We start from the raw sequence: 16,011 nt of genomic DNA, 5'->3' as shown, positions 1-16,011 counted from the left end.
GCCATTATAACAGGTGTGACAAGGTATCTCATTGTAGTTTTGATTTGCCAAAATATATTAAAAAAAAACTCATATAATTCAACACTAAAACAATCAAACAATCCAATTAAAAAATTGACAAAGGACCTGAACAAACATTTCTCCCAAAGAGACATAAAAATAGCTAACAGATATATGAAAAGATGCTTAGCCTCTCTAGCTATTAGGGATATATTGTTCTTTAGATTCCACATATAAATGAAATCATATGGTATTTGTCTTTCTCTGACTGTCTCATTTCACTTAGCATAATACCCTCTAGGTCCATCCATGCTGTCACAAATGGTAAGATTTCATCATTTTAAAAAAATATATTTCTATTGATTTTTTAGAGAGAGGGTAAAGGAGAGAGAGATAGAAAAATCAATGTGAGAGAGAAACATCTGTTGGCTGCCTCCTGTATGCCCCCTACCTGGGATCGAGCCTGCAACTTGGGCATGTGCCCTGACCAGAAATTGAGCTGGGACCTCTCAGTCCATGGGATGCTGCTCAATCCATTGAGCCACATTGGCCAGGCAAGATGTCATTGTTTTTTGTTTTTATAGCTGAGTAATATTCCATTTATATATGTGCCACAACAGTACACTGTTGTGATAACTATAGGTTTGCAATACAGTTTGAAATCATTAAGTGTAATGCTTCCAGCTTTATTCTTTCTCAGGATTGCTTTAGCTAGTCCAGGTGTTTTGTGGTTCTATACAAATTTTAGAATTGTTTTCACTATTTCTGTGAATAATACCATTGAAATTTTGCTTTGGGCAATATAGACATAATAAATGTATTATTCTTCCAAACCATGAACACAGAATATCTTTGCATTTATTTGTGTCTTTCCCAGTTTCTTTCATCAGTGTATTGCAGTTTTCAGTATTTAGGTCTTTAATCTCCTGAGTTACATTTTTTCTAAGTCTTTAATTGTTTTTGATATTATCGTAAATTATATTGTTTTTAAATTTCTTTTTTAGATAGTTTATTGTTAAAAACGCAATTTACATATAAAAATATGACTAGGATTTCTATGTTGATTTTGTAGCCTGCAGCTCTAATAAATTTGTTTATTCATTCTAACAGTTTTTTGGTGGAATTTTTAGGATCTTTAGTGTATAAGATTATGGTGTCTGCAAACAGAGACAATTTTACACCCTCCTTTCTGATTTGGATGGCTTTTTTATATTTATTTATTTATTTATTTATTTATTTATTTATTTATTTATTTTGCCTAATTGCTCTGGCTATATCATCCAGTACTATTTTGAATAGAAGTGGTGAGAGTACGCACCCTTGTTTTGTTCCTGGTCTTGAGGAAAACCTTTCAACCTTTCACCATTGAATATAAAATTAGCTGTGGGTTTGTCCTATATGGCCTGTATGATGTTAAGGTATGCTCTTTCTTTATCAATTTGTTGGGAGTTTTTATCATGACAGGATGTTGAATTTTGTCAAATGACTTTTTGGCATTTATTGAGATAATCATATTATTTTAATTTTTCATTTAATTAATGTGGTGTATTAAATTTATTGATTTACAGATGTTGAACCAGCATCCCAGGGATGAATCCCACTTAATTATGGTCTATGATTCTTTTAATGTGCTGTTGTATTTGGTTTGCTAGTATTTGTTGAAAATTTTTCTATCGATATTCATTGGGGATATTGGCCTGCAGTTTTTTTCCCCTGTAGTGTCCTTATTTGGTTTGGTATCAGGGTAATGCTGGCTTCATAAAATAAGTTTGGAAGTGTTACTTCCCCTTCAATTTTTTAGAAGAGTTTGAGAAGAACTTGTGTTAATTTCTTCAAGGTTTGTTAAGTTCACCCATAAAACCATCTGGTACTGGGCTTTTCTGTGTTAGGCAGTTTTTGATTACTGATCCGAACTCATTTGTTATTGGTATATTCAGATTTCCTATTTCTTCATGATTACATCTTGGTAGGTTGTATTTTTATAAAAACATTTTTATTTCTTCTAGGTTATCCAATTTTTTGGCATATAATTATTTATAGTCATCTCATAATTTTTTGTATTTCTGAAGTATCAGTTATAATGTCTCCTTTTTTATTTTTAAATTTTATTTATTTGAGTCTTTTCTCTACTTTTCTTGATGAGTCTAGCTAGCAGTTTGTCAATTTTGTTTATCTTTCAAAATGCCAGTTCTTATTTTGTTTATCTCTTTGATTCTTTTTCTGGTTTATATTTTATTTATTTTCACTTTGATCTTTGTTATTTTTTTAACTCATCTTTATTGTTGAATGTATTACAGATGTTTCTCCCCTTTTTCCCCATTGACCTCCTCCTCCCCATTCCCGCCCCCTCCTGCCTTCCCCACACTATTGTCAGTGTTCATTGGTTATGTTTATATGCATAGAAGTTCTTTGGTTTATCTCATCCCACCTTCCCTCCCCCTTTCCCTTTGAGATTTATAAATCTAACAACTAATTTGTACTTCTCAATTCCTTCATCTTTTTTTTCCATCCCCTAGCCCCCACCCATCTGGCAAGCAACAAAAGTTCTCTATATCTATGAGTTTGTTTCTGTTCTGCTTGCTCATTTTGTTTGTGGATTCAATTGTTGATAGATATGCATTCTTTGCCATTTTATTGTTTATATTTTTGTTCTTCTTCACCTTCAAGAAGACCCTTCAACATTTCATATAATACTGGTTTGGTATTGATGAATTTTTTTTTAGCTTTTTCTTGTCTGGGAAACTCTTGATATGTCCATCGATTCTAAATAATAGCTTTGCAGGATAGGGTAATCTTGGTTGTAGGTCATTGCTTTTCATTACCTTGAATATCTCTTGCCACTCCTTTCTAGTCTGCAAAATTTCTTTTGAGAAATCAGCTGACAGTCTTATGGGAGCTCCTTTGTAGGTAGCGGACAGCTTTCTCTTGCTTCTTTTAAGATTCTCTTTTTGTATTTAACCTTTGGCATTTTGATGATAATGTGTCTTGGTGTGGACCTCTTTGGGTTCAACTTGTTTGGGACTCTCTGTACTTCCTGGACTTGTATGTCTGTTCCCTTCACCAAGCTACAGAAGTTTTCTGTCATTACTGTTTCAAGTAGTTTTTCAATTTCTTGCTCTCTCTCTTCTCCTTCAGGCACCCCAATGATGTGAATGTTGGCATGCTTTAAGTTGTCCCAGAGGCTCCTTACACTATCCTCATTTTTTTTTTTTTTTTTGCTATTCTAGTTGGGTGTTTTCTGCTTCCTTATATTCCAAATCGATGGTTTGCTTCTTGGCTTTACCTACTCTATTACTGATTTCCTGTAAATTATTCTTTATTTCAGTTAGTGCATTCTTAATTTCTGACTGGCTCTTTTTTATGTTGTTGATGTTCTCACTAAGTTCTTCAGAGGTCTCCTTAAGTTCCTTGAATGTCTCACCAAGTTCCCTGAGCAACCTTATAACCTGTGTTCTGAACTCTGCATCTGTTAGATTGCTTATCTGTTTTGTTTAGTTCATTTCCTGGAGTTTTGTTCTTTTCTTTCATTCAGGACATGTTTCTTTGTCTCCTTATTTTGGCTGCTTCCCTGTGATTGTTTCTATGTATTAGGCAGGGTTGCTATGCCTCCTAGGCTTTGTAGGGTGGCCTACTGTTGTAGGTGTCCTGTAGGATCCAGTGGCACGGTCTCCCTGATCACCGCAGCTGGGCTCTTGCGGTGCACCCCTAGTGTGGACTGTACACCTTCACTTGTAATTGAGTCTTGATTGCTGTTGGAGCATCAGTGGGAAGGGTTTATTCAGGCTGGTCAGCTGCAAGAACTGGCTATGTCCACTAGCCACTACCTTGGAGGACCAGCTGTGTAGGGGCTCACCACACAGAACAAGACTCACTTCAGTAGGGCTCTGGTACCCACTGAGTCCATTCATTGAGTGTATCACTTGTGGAGGTGGTTGGGTGGTGGTGTTTCAATGTGGTCTGAAGCTGTCCACCAGGTGTGCTGGCTCTGGGGCAAGGTCAGCCACTGCCTGTGCTCTATTCAGGGCCACCCAGCATAAGCTACAAAGTGAACTGCTGATGGCTGCTTCTTGTGCTGGGCTTGGAGGTGTCCAGGAAAAGCAAAGTTGGGAACCAAGGCTAGCTGCTTCTAGTGCCAGGCCTGGGGCCACTTAATGAGAGGTATGGGGCTCACTGAGATTGGCCCTCTCAAGCCCCAGCTCTGCACCACTCTTTTGAGCCACTGGATTGCACAGGTCCATCCGGAACCCTGGCTCCACACCACTCTTGTGGGCCGCTGGGTCGCACAAGGCCCTATGGAGCCCCCAGTCCTGCCACTGGTGGCTGAGGAGTGCTGCTGCCTAGTGGGGTTCAACTCCTGCTCAGCCTTTGCTGTAGTTTTTTTCTTGGGGTGGGGGGATAGTTCTCTGCTGCTGCTGGTCTGCTTCTGTTACCTGGGGATGGATGTCTGTTCCCCAGCCTCTGTTGCTGTGGGTATATCTCAACTCTGATCAGGCTGCTACTGTGGGGGATGGTGCTGGGCTCCAGGCCATTTGCGGTTTCCGCAACTGGTACCTTGACAGCTCCACTACTGTGCACTGGTCTGTGTTGACACAGGGTGTCCACTGGCCTGATTGTGCCAGGTGCACTGGTGGACTCAGCTCCAGATGCTGCTTATTTGAGAGATTTTAGGAAATTGTGAAGCAGGATCCAAGACAGGCCAATCCTATAGTAAAACCTTTGGAAACAGCTTGGGTGGGCTCAAAAGTTGGGTGGGGTGGTGCCATAGGGAATCACCAGGGTGGGACACACAGTGTGAGCCAGGTTGCTGGAGTTCCAGATACGGAGGCTGTCTGCCTGCCCTGTCGGGGAAGGACTCACCAAGGAAAAATGGCCTCCACCAGCACATCTGTCCAGGAGAAAGCTGCTCCTCCAGCCCTTGTCTGGAGGCCAAACAGTTCAGTTCTTCCTTGTTCTCTGGTGCCCCTCAAGCTGCCTCCCCTCAGAACTCCGAGGGAGCATGTCTGAGTAAGTCTGCGCGTGGGCCCTTTAAGAGGAACTGCTGGGGCTTCCGCAGCTGCACCCTCCCTCAGTCTCAGTTCCTGCTGGTTTTACAGCCAGAAGTTATGGGGACTTTTCTTCCTGGTACTGAGACCCTGAGCTGGCACCTGGTGTGGGATGGGGACCCTTCACTCCTCAGGGAGGGGCTTCCCCACTAAGGTGACCCTCTTGATTTTTATCTGCCACACGTGGGTGTGCGGCCAGCTCATCTGCACCTCTGCCCCTCCTACCAGTCTAGATGTGTCTGCTTCTTTAATTTCGTAGTTGTAGGACTTCTATTCAGCTGGATTTCAGGTGGTTCTGAATGATGGTTGTGTTGTAGTTTTGTAATAAATTTTTTTCTATCCTCACCCGAGGACATTTTTCCATTTTTTGTTCAGATAGAGTGGGAGGGAGAGAGAGAGAAACATCGATGTGAAAGGGACACATCAAGTGGTTGCCACCCACACAACCCAACCAGGGCCAAAGACAAACTGCAACCAAGATACGTGCCCTTAGTAGGAACTGAATCTGGGTCTCTCTGGACCGCAAGCCGCCATCTAACCACTGAGCCAAACTGGCCAGGCATAGTTTTGTTGTAATTTTGATGTGGTTGTGGGAGGACACATACTGCATTTACCTATGCCACCATCTTTCTGTCCTCTCTCTCTGATCTTTTTTTTTTTTTTTTTTTTTTCTGTTAGATTTGGGCTTATTTATTCCCTTTCTTTCCAGGTACTTGAAGTGTAAAGTTACTTTAATTATTTGTGATGCTTCTTTTTCATTCTTTGTTTTTTTTCAAATACTCACCTGAGGATATTTTTCCATTTGTTTTCAGATAGAGTGGGAAGGGGAGGAGAGAGAGAGAGAGTGAGAGAGAGAGAGAGAGAGAGAGAAACATCGAGGTGAGAGAGACACATCAATTGGTTGCTTCCTACACAACCCCAACTAGGGCCAGGGATTGAACTGTAACCAAGGTACGAGTCCTTGACTGGAATCAAACCTGAGACTCTTTGGTCCTCAGGCCAATGCTCTAAACGCTAGGCCAAACAGGCCAGGGTCTTCTTCATAATGTAGATGTTTATCAGCATAAACGGTCCTCTTAGAATTGCTTTTGCAGGCCCAGGAACTTGGCTAATTCCGCAGAACTGTCGAGGTCACTCAGGCCACATAGATAAAAACTCACCATCGTGGATACTCTGTCCAAAGCAAATAGCTCTTTTGCCTTAAACCTTTTGAAAAACCTGGGTGACAAAAGATAGAAAAACGTGTTCTTCCGCCCATGAGCATCTCCTCTGCCCTGGCCATGGTCTTCATGGGGGCAAAGGGCAACACCACGGCAGATGGTCCAGGCACTTTTTTTGAGTAAAAGTGGTGGCGGAGGTGAACATGTCCACCAGGGTTTCCCGTTGCTTCTTGCCGAGGTTAACAAGACTGACACACAGTATTTGCTGAGAACTGCCAACAGGCTCTTTGGAGAAAAGTCTTATGATTTCAACTCATCTTTTAAAAATTCCTGCCACAAATTCTACGAAGTGGAGATGGAAGAGCTGGACTTCTTCAAAGCTGCAGAGGAGGCCAGAAAACACATCAACACCTGGGTAGCTAACAAGACAGAAGGTAAAATTACAGAGTTACTGTCTCCAAATTAAGTTAACCAAAGTAGTCCTGGTTCTCCTGAATGCCATCTACTTCAAAGGAACCTGGAACAGTCAGTTTAGCAAACAGCACACCAAGGAGAGACCATTTAAAGTCAGCAAGAATGAGGAGAAACTTGTGAAAATGATGTTTAAGAAATCTACCTTTAATATGACCTACATAGGAGAAATATTCACCAAAATTCTCGTGCTGCCTTATGTCGGCAAAGAGCTGAACATGATCATCACGCTCCCCGATGAACATGTCGACCTAGAGACGGTGGAAAAACAACTTACTTTTGAGAAATTCATGGAATGGACCGGGCCTGATATGCTGGATGAGGAAGAGGTGGAGGTACTCCTCCCTAGATTTAAACTGGAGGAGAACTACGACATGGAGGCTGTCCTGCGCTCTCTGGGCATGCCTGATGCCTTTGATCAGGAAAAGGCGGGCTTTTCTGGAATGTTGTGTGGGAGAAACCTGTTTCTGTCCAAGGTCGTGCACAAATCCTTTGTGGAGGTCAACAAGGAAGGCACAGAGGTGGCAGTGGTGCTTCCGTGTGCTAGAATCACCCCCAGGTTCTGTGCTGACCACCCCTTCCTTTTTTTATACAGCACAGCAAAACCAACAGTATTCTGTTCTGTGGCCACTTCTCCTCCCCTTAAGGAAATGGTCAGCACTGCCCATAGCCCTTCTCCTGTGTCCTGCTAACCCACTTTCCCTCTGACACTTCACAATGTGCCTGAACCCAAAGTGATTTTTGGTGACAATCCAAAAATAAAGGGCCTAATTTTGGGGGGGGGGGGGGAGGCTTTTGCAGCATTCCAAAGGCTTTGATAATGTTTCCATTTCTGTTTGTCTCAAGATATTTTTTGTTTACCTTTTAGTTCTTTTTTGGTCCATCGGTTGTTTAAAAGCATGTTGTTTTATCCCCACATATTTGTGAATTTTCTAGCTTTCCTTCTATTATTTGTTTCTCGTTTTATACCACTGTTTTCAGGAAAGATACTTGATATGATTTCAGTTTTTCGAAATTTGCTAAGATGTTTTGTGACCTACCTTATAATCTTCTTTCAGATCTGTTTACATTTGCTTAATATAGTTTAGATACTTCAATGGTGGGTGCAAGCATATTTATGATTGTTATATCTTTATGATGTTATATCTTCATATATCTTCATGATATATCTTTATTATTATATAACGACTTTCATTATCTCTTGTTACAGTTTTCTTTTTCCATCCCTTCACTTTCAATGTATGTGTCTTTAAAACTGAAGTGAGTCTTTTGTGGGCAGCATATAGTTGTGGTTTATTTTTTTAAATCTAGTCAGCCACTCTATGTCTTTTTTTTTTTTTTTTTTTTTTTACTAATTAATTTATTTGTGTTACAGATGTTAACACCAATTGAAATGGGTGCTGGATCTTGTTAAATGCTTTTCCAGCATCTATTGATATGATCATATGTTTTTTTGTCTTTCATTTTGTTTATGTGGTGTACCACATTTATTGATTTGCAAATGTTGTACCAGCTTTGTATCCCTGGGATGAATCCCACATGGTCACGGTGAATAATTTTTTGATGTATTGCTGGATCTGATTTGCTAATATTTTGTTAATGATTTTGGCATCTATGTTCATCAGGGTTATCGGCCTGTAGTTTTCTTTCTTTGTAATGTCTTTATCCGGTTTTAGAATTAGAATTATGCTGGTCTCATAAAAAAAGTTTGGAAGCTTTCCTTCTTCTTGAATTTTTTGGAATAGTTTGAGGAGAATTGGTGTTAGTTCTTCTTTGAATGCTCAGTAAAACTCCCCATTAAGCCATCCAGCCCAGGCTTTTGTTTGCTGAGAGTTTATTGATTACATCTTCAATTTTCTTAGTTGTTATTTGTCTATTCAAGTTTTCTATCTCTTCCCAATTTAGTTTTTGGAGACTGTGTGATTCTAGAAATTTGTCCATTTCACCTAGATTGTCCAATATGTTGGTATATAATTGTTTATAGTATTTCTTACAATCCTTTGTATTTCTGTGGTGTCAGTTGTTACTTCACATCTTTCATTTCTAATTTTATTTATTAAGTCCTCTTTCCTTGTTTCTTGGTAAGCCTGGCTAGAAATTGGTCAATCTTGTTTATCTTTTCAAAGAACCATCTCTTGGTTTCATTGATCTTTTGTAGTGTGTGTGTGTGTGTGTGTGTGTGTGTGTGTGTGTGTTTTAGTCTCTATGTCATTTACTTCCACTCTGATCTTTATTATTTTCTTACTTCTAACTCTGGATTTTATTTTTCATTCTCTTTCTAGTTTTTTAATTTGTAGGGTTACAGAGTTTATTAACAATTTGTCTTGTTTTTGAGGTAGACCTGTAATGCTATGTACTTTCCTCTCAGAGCTGCTTTTGTTGTGTTCCACAGATTTTGTGTTGTATTGTGTTTGTTTTCATTGGTTTCCAGGAAGTTCTTAATTTTTTCCTTGGTCTTATTGGTAACCCATTCATTGTTTAATAACATGCTATTTAGCCTCCATGTGTTGAAATGTCTTTGCATGTTCTTGTTGCAATTGATTTCTAGTTTCATGCCATTGTGATCTGAGAAGATGCTTGATATGATTTCAATCTTTTTGAACTAGCAGAGGCTTAATTTGTATTCTAACATGTGGTCTATCTTTGAGATTATTCCATGTGCACTTGAGAAGAACGTATATTCTTCAGTCTTGTGGTGAAATGTTCTGTAAATATCAATTAAATTAATCTGATCTAGTGTGTCATTTACGGTCTCTGTTTTCTTGTTTATTCTTTGTCTAGATGATCTATCCAGTGATGTCAGTGGGTTGTTAAAGTCCCCTACTATAATTGTATTGCACTTGATTTCTTTCTTGAAGTCCTCCAGATGTTTTAAAATATATTTTTGTGTTCCTATATAATGTGCATAAATGTTTATCAAGGTTATATCCTTTTGTTAGATCAATCTCTTAATTATTATGTAGCAGTCTTCTTTGTCTCTAGTTATGGCCTTCACTTAGAAGTCTATTTTATCAGATATGAGTACTGCTAACCCAGGTTTTTTTCTGCTTTCATGCATGGAAAATATTTCTTCATTCCTCCACTTTTATCCTGTGTGAGTTTTTTGTTCTGAGGTGAGTTTTTTGTTGACAACATATATATAGGTCATATTTTCTTATCCAGTCAGCTACCTTATGTCTTTTGCCTGAAGCATTTAAGCCATCTACATTTAAGGTTATTATGGTTATTATTGATAGGTACTTATTTATTACCATTTTTATTCTTCATGTCTGTGTTTCTCTCTCTTGCTTTCTTCTTCTTCTTCTTCTTCTTCTTCTTCTTCTTCTTCTTCTTCTTCTTCTTCTTCATCTTAACAGTCTAACATTTGTTGTTTGGTGGTAATAAACTCCTTTAGTTTTTTTGTTTTGTTTTGTTTTTGTCTGCTAAGCTCTTTATTTCACCTCAGTTTTGAATGATAGCTTTGCTAGATAGAGTAGTCTTGAATTTAGTCCCTTGTTTTTCATTACTTTGTATATTTTATGGCACTCCCTTCTGGTCTGCAGTGCTGTGGTACATATACACAATGGAGTACTACGCAGCGGTAAGAAAGAAAGATCTCTTATCCTTTGAGACTACATGGAGGGACCTGGAAAGTATCATCCTAAGTGAAACAAGCCAAGCAGAGAAAGACAAATTTCATATGATCTCACTGATTTCTGGAATATAATGAACATAACAGTTTGAGGACAATCCCCTAAGGAGTGGGGAGCTGAGAGAGGGATGAACAACAGAATTTATATGCATGTAGGCATGAACAGTGGACATGGACAACAATCGGGGGAAGGGGCAGGGAGGGAAGGGGGAGGGGGGAATCACTGAGGGGAAAAAGGAGAATCATTTGTAACAAAAATTAATCAATAAAAAAAAAAAAAAGATTATAAAAAATAAAAAAATAAAAAAGAAAAATCAACTGACATTCTTATGGGAGCGCCTTAGTAGGTAACTTTCTGTCTCTCTCTTGCTGTCTTTAAGATTCCTTCTTTGTCTTCAACTTTTGCAATTTTAATTATAATGTGTCTTGGTGTGGGTCTTTTGGGGTACATCTTGAGTGGGACACTCTGTGTTTCTTGTACGTGTGTGACTTTCCTTTATCAGGTTAGAGAAGTTTTCTGTCATCATTTCTTTAAATAGATTCTCTATTCCTTTTTCTTATTCTTCTCCTTCTGGTACCCCTATGGTGCAAATATTGTTACATTTCATATTGTTTCAAAGCTCCCTTAAACTCTCCTCCTGCTTTTAAATTATTTTCCATTTGCTGCTCTATTTGGGTGTTTTTTTCTACTTTGTCTTCCATCTCATTGATTTGGTCCTCAGTGTCTTCTAATATGCTATTGAATCTTTTCCAAATGTTATTTATTTCAGATATGTCATTATTTACTTCTGCTTGACTCTTGTTAATAGCTTTCACTTCTCTCTCTTTTTTTCCTCACCCGAGGACATTTTTTCTATTTTTTGTTCCAATAGAGTGGGAGGGAGAGAGAGGAAGAGAGAGAGAGAGAGAGAGAGAGAGAGAGAGAAACATCAACGTGAAAGGGACACATCAAGTGGCTACCACCCGCATGACCAACCAGGTCTGGGGACAAACTGCAACCGAGGTATGTGCCCCTAGCGGTAACCGAACCTGGGTCTCTATAATCTGCAGGCCAACGCTCTAACTGCTGAGCCAAACCAGCCAAGGCTCGCTTCTCTTTTCAAGCTCCTGCTGAGTTATTTATAGTTCTCATTAGGCTGCCTGTAATTCTCACTAAGTTTGAGCACCCTTACTACAACTACTTTGAGGTTTTTTTTCTGACAAACTGATTGCCTCCATTTCATTTAGTTTCTTTTTTTGGAAATTCCTCCTTTTCTTTAATTTGGTGTTGTTTTTTTGTCTCATAATTTTCATGATCTGGTAGTTTGGGATGCACCAGTTCATGCTGGCAGGTTGATGTGTTCAGAGTCATCAGGTTGTGCTGTGGCTGGATCTCTGATCCAGTCCAGTAATCCAGGGGTGCTGGCTGTTCTTGGTGGTGTCTTCAGTGGAGGGACAGGTGGCTCTTAGCTGCTGTGGAGGCTGTAGGGTCCTGGTGTTCTGGTGTGTGGCCCTCAGGACCAGTGCCTCTCATCTGCTGTGCTGTTGCTGTTGTTGAGGGCAGGTCTTGGCTCTTTTTTTTTTTTTTATCCTCACCCGAGGACATTTTTTCGATATTTTGTTCAGATAGAGAGGGAGGGAGAGAGAGAGAAACATCGACGTGAAAGGGACACATCGAGTGGTCGCCACCCACACGACCCAACCAGGGCCGGGGACAAACTGCAACTGAGGTACGTGCCCTTAGCGGGAACCGAACCCGGGTCTCTCCAGACCTCAGGCCAATGCTCTAACCGCTGAGCCAAACCGGCCAGGGCAGGTCTTGGCTCTTGATCCTCTGCTGCTGCTACTGCTGAGTGGTTTTTGGCTCCAGATACACCACTGCTGCTGCTTCCAGGGGTGGGTCTGGGCTCCCTAGCCTCTGCTGCTTCTGGGAGCAGGGATGGTGCTCCTCTCCCAAGTCTTTGCTGCTGCTGGAAGTGTGGCTCTGCTCCAAATCTGCCACTGCTGCAGCTGCCAGGAGCAGGGCTCTCTTGATCTACCACTGCTGCTGCTGCTGGGGGAAGGTCTTACCTCCCAAGTCTCCACTGCTGCTTGGGTTGAGGTGGTGCTCAACTCCTAAGCCTCGGCTGTTGCTGATGGTGGGACTCCATTCCTGATCTCCTCTGCTGTTGCCAGGGGCAGGCGTCTGTTCCTGAACCTCTGCTGCTGTGTAAAAATTGCTCATTTTATTCAAAACTTGTGCTATTCACTGGAATAAAGGCAAAATTTTTTTTTGTTTAGATTAATGTATCCACACAATATGTACCTAAAACAAAACAAAAAAGTTCATTTATCTGAGATAGTGGCATTTAAGATTCCGAGTTATTTGAAATGAAGAAAATTACTAAGATTGTTTTAGCAAAAACCCAAGGAAAACCAATCTTAAGCAATGACTTGCAGCCTATTTTATAATAGTTAATTAAAAGTCTGAACTCTTTGGAAAAGGATGCCATTTTTAACTTACCTGTCATCCCATTTCCCTACTACACATACACGTATGTATTTCACTGAAGCAAGAAACTCAGAAACATAATTTCATCACAACTGTGTAGTTAGGCAAGACACTTCTCTACTGAATGCATATTATGGTTTTGTTTGTTTTTTGTGGGAGGTCATCTATTCTTATAGCTAAAATGTGCAAGGAAATTATACAGTTAGAAGCCTGTAAAATCTGTGGTTCAGTACATAAAACTTCAATCTGCAAAAAATTGTAAATATAACTATCATAGGAAATTACAATGTCTGACATGTTATAAACATTACCTGCAACTACTTTTTAATTACAAAAATATCATATTAAAAAGGTACATATTCTTTCTTACTAAAATGAGTGAAACCATTTGGGAATAAGACAGATTCTTTCTCTCTCTTCTTTTAAAATTCTTTAATATCAAGCTACAGATATGCTAAACCTACAATGGTAATTAATACCAAAGAGGGGTATAAGAGTACATTTTTGTTTTAAAATTTTTTTTCCTTTTTCTTTTTATTTTATTTATTTATTTTTTTAACTTATTTTTGTTACAGATGTTTCTCCTGTTTTTCCTATGGACACCCTCCTCCCCACCCCCTCACCTCATCCCCAGCTTTGTTGTCCATGTCCATCAGTTATGTGAATATGCATATAAGTTCTGTGGTTTATCACTTCCCTCACCCCACATCCCCTCTTCTGAGTGTTGTCAGTCTGCACCCTACTTCCACATCTCTGGGTCTCCCCTGTTCTTCAGACTGTGATGTTCATTATATTTTACAAATAAGTGAGATCATGTGATATTTGTCTTTCTCTGCTTGGCTTGTTTCGCTTAGCATAATACTCTCCAGGTTCCTCCATGTCATCTCAAATGATGAGATCTTTCTTTCTTAAAACTGCATCATAATTTATTGTGTACATGTACCACAGCTTTTTTTATCCACTCATCTACTGATGGATACTTGGGTTGTTTCCAGATCTTGGCAATTGTAAATAATGCTGCTATGAACATAGGGTACATATATTCTTTCTGATTGGTGTTTCAGGCTTCTTAGGGTATATTCCTAGAAGTGGGACCACTGAATCAAATGGCAATTCAATTTTTAATTTTTCAGGTAACACCATAGTGTTTTTCATAGTGGTTGCACCAGTTTGCATTCCCACCAGCAGTGTACTAGAGTCCCCTTTTCTTCACACCCTCACGAACACTTGTTTGATGCTTTGTTGATGGTGGCCATTCTCACAGGTATGAATTGATACCTCATTGTTGTTTTAATTTGCACTCTCTGATGATTAGTGATGTTGAGCATTTCTTCATATGTCTCTTCATATGCCATTTGTATGTCCTGTTTGGAGCTCTGTCTCTTTAGCTCTTCTGCCCATTTTCTAATTGGTGTTTTTGTCTTCCTTTTGTTGAATTGTATGAACACTCTATATATTTTGAAAATTAACCCCTTATCTGATACATCATTGGCAGTTATGCTCTCCCATAGAGTCGGTTCCCTTTCTATTTTGATGGTTGTTTCTTTTGCTGTGCAGAAGCTTTTCACTGATGTAGTCCCACGTGTTCATTTTCTCCTTTGTTTCTCTTGCCTTAAGCATTGCATCAGTGAAAATTCTGCGCGTGATGTCCAAAATTTTGTTGCCTACATTTTCTTCTAGAATTTTTATGGATTCATGAGTCTTTTATCCATTTTAAGTTTATTCTTGAGTATAGTGTAAGTTGATGGTCTGGTTTCATTTTATTGCATGTAGCTGTCCAATTTTCCCAACACCATTTATTAAAAAGGCTGTCTTGACTCCACTGTATGCTCTTGCCACCTTTGTCAAATATTAATTGAGCATAATGTATTGGGTCAATTTCTGGGTTCTCTGTTTTGTTCTATTCGTCTATATTCCTGTTCTTGTGCCAGTACCAGGCTGTTTTAATTACAGTAGCCTTGTAATATAACTTGATATCCAGTATTGTGATCCCACCTACTTTGTCCCTCTTTTTCAAGATTGCTGTGGCTATTCAAGGTCTTTTCTGGTTCCATATAAACTTTTGAAGTATTTTTTCTAGGTATGTAAAATATGTCATTGATATTTTGATGGGGATTGCACTGAATCTATAGATTGCTTTGGGTAATACGGACATTTGAATGATGTTACTTCTTCCAATCTATGAACAAGGTATGTGCTTCCACTTTTCTATGTCTTTCTTTATTTCTTTCTTCAATGTTCTGTAGTTTTCTGCAAATAGGTCCTTTATTTCTTTGGTTAAGTTTATTCCTAGGTATCTTAATTTTTTGCTGTGATGGTAAATGGGATTTATTTTAGTTTCTTTTTCTGTGAGTTCATCATTGGTGTATAAGAATGCCATCGGTTTCTTGACATTAATTTTGTATCCTGCTACTTTGCCAAATTCATTTATTAAGTCTAGTAGATTTTTTATGAAGTCCTTATGGTTTTCTATGTATAATATTGTCATCTGTGAATAATGACAGTTTCACTTCCTCCTCTTCTTATTTTTTCTTTTTTCTTTATTATTATTATTTTATTATTTTATTTTATTTCTTTTGGTATATGCCCCTAGTAGGAACCAAACCTGGGACTATCTGGTCCGCAGGCCAACACTCCAACCGCTGAGCCAAACCACCCAGGGCTCACTTCCTCCTTTTCAATTTGGATCCCTTTTATTTTTTCTTCCTGTCTGATTGCTGTGGCTAAGACTTCCAGTACTATGTTAAATAACAGTGGCAAAAGTGGCCGTCCCTGTCTTGTTCCTGTTTTTAAAGAAAATGATGTTTTCAATTTCTACCCATTGGATATGATGTTGACTGTAGGTCTTTCATATATGGCCTTTATTATGTTGAGATATGATTTCTCTATTCTCACATTGCTGAGCATTTTTATCAGAAATGGGTGCTGGATTTTGTTGAATGCTTTTTCACCATCTATTGATATGATCATGTTATTTTTATCTTTCATTTTGTTTACATGATGTATCACATTTATCAATTTGCAAATTTTGTACCAGCCTTGCATGCTTGGGATGAATCCCACTTGGTGACGGTGAATAATTTTTTTGATGTATTGCTGGATTCAATTTGCTAGTATTTTGTTCAGGATTTTGGCATCTATGCTCATCAGGGATGTTGGCTTGTAGTTTTCTTTCTTTGCAGTGTGTTTTTTGGGCTTTGGAATTAGAATTATGCTGGCCTCATATAACGAGTTTGG

The 16,011-nt window shown here is 39.0% G+C and overlaps 1 protein-coding gene and 1 pseudogene across 1 annotated transcript in view; both read left to right on the top strand.

Annotated features, from left to right (window-relative positions):
* The window catches only part of LOC118624018 (C-type lectin domain family 6 member A-like), a 40,382-nt gene that overhangs the window by 16,741 nt on the left and 7,630 nt on the right, over positions 1 to 16,011 (top strand). The window lies entirely within an intron of this gene.
* Positions 6,284 to 7,374, top strand: LOC118624019 (annotated as a pseudogene).

This window comes from Molossus molossus, unplaced genomic scaffold (assembly GCF_014108415.1).
Source record: "Molossus molossus isolate mMolMol1 unplaced genomic scaffold, mMolMol1.p scaffold_m16_p_10, whole genome shotgun sequence".
NCBI classification, from domain to species: domain Eukaryota; kingdom Metazoa; phylum Chordata; class Mammalia; order Chiroptera; family Molossidae; genus Molossus; species Molossus molossus.
The sequence above is the reverse complement of the archived record's forward strand: the minus strand, read 5'-3'. Positions and strand labels throughout refer to the sequence as shown.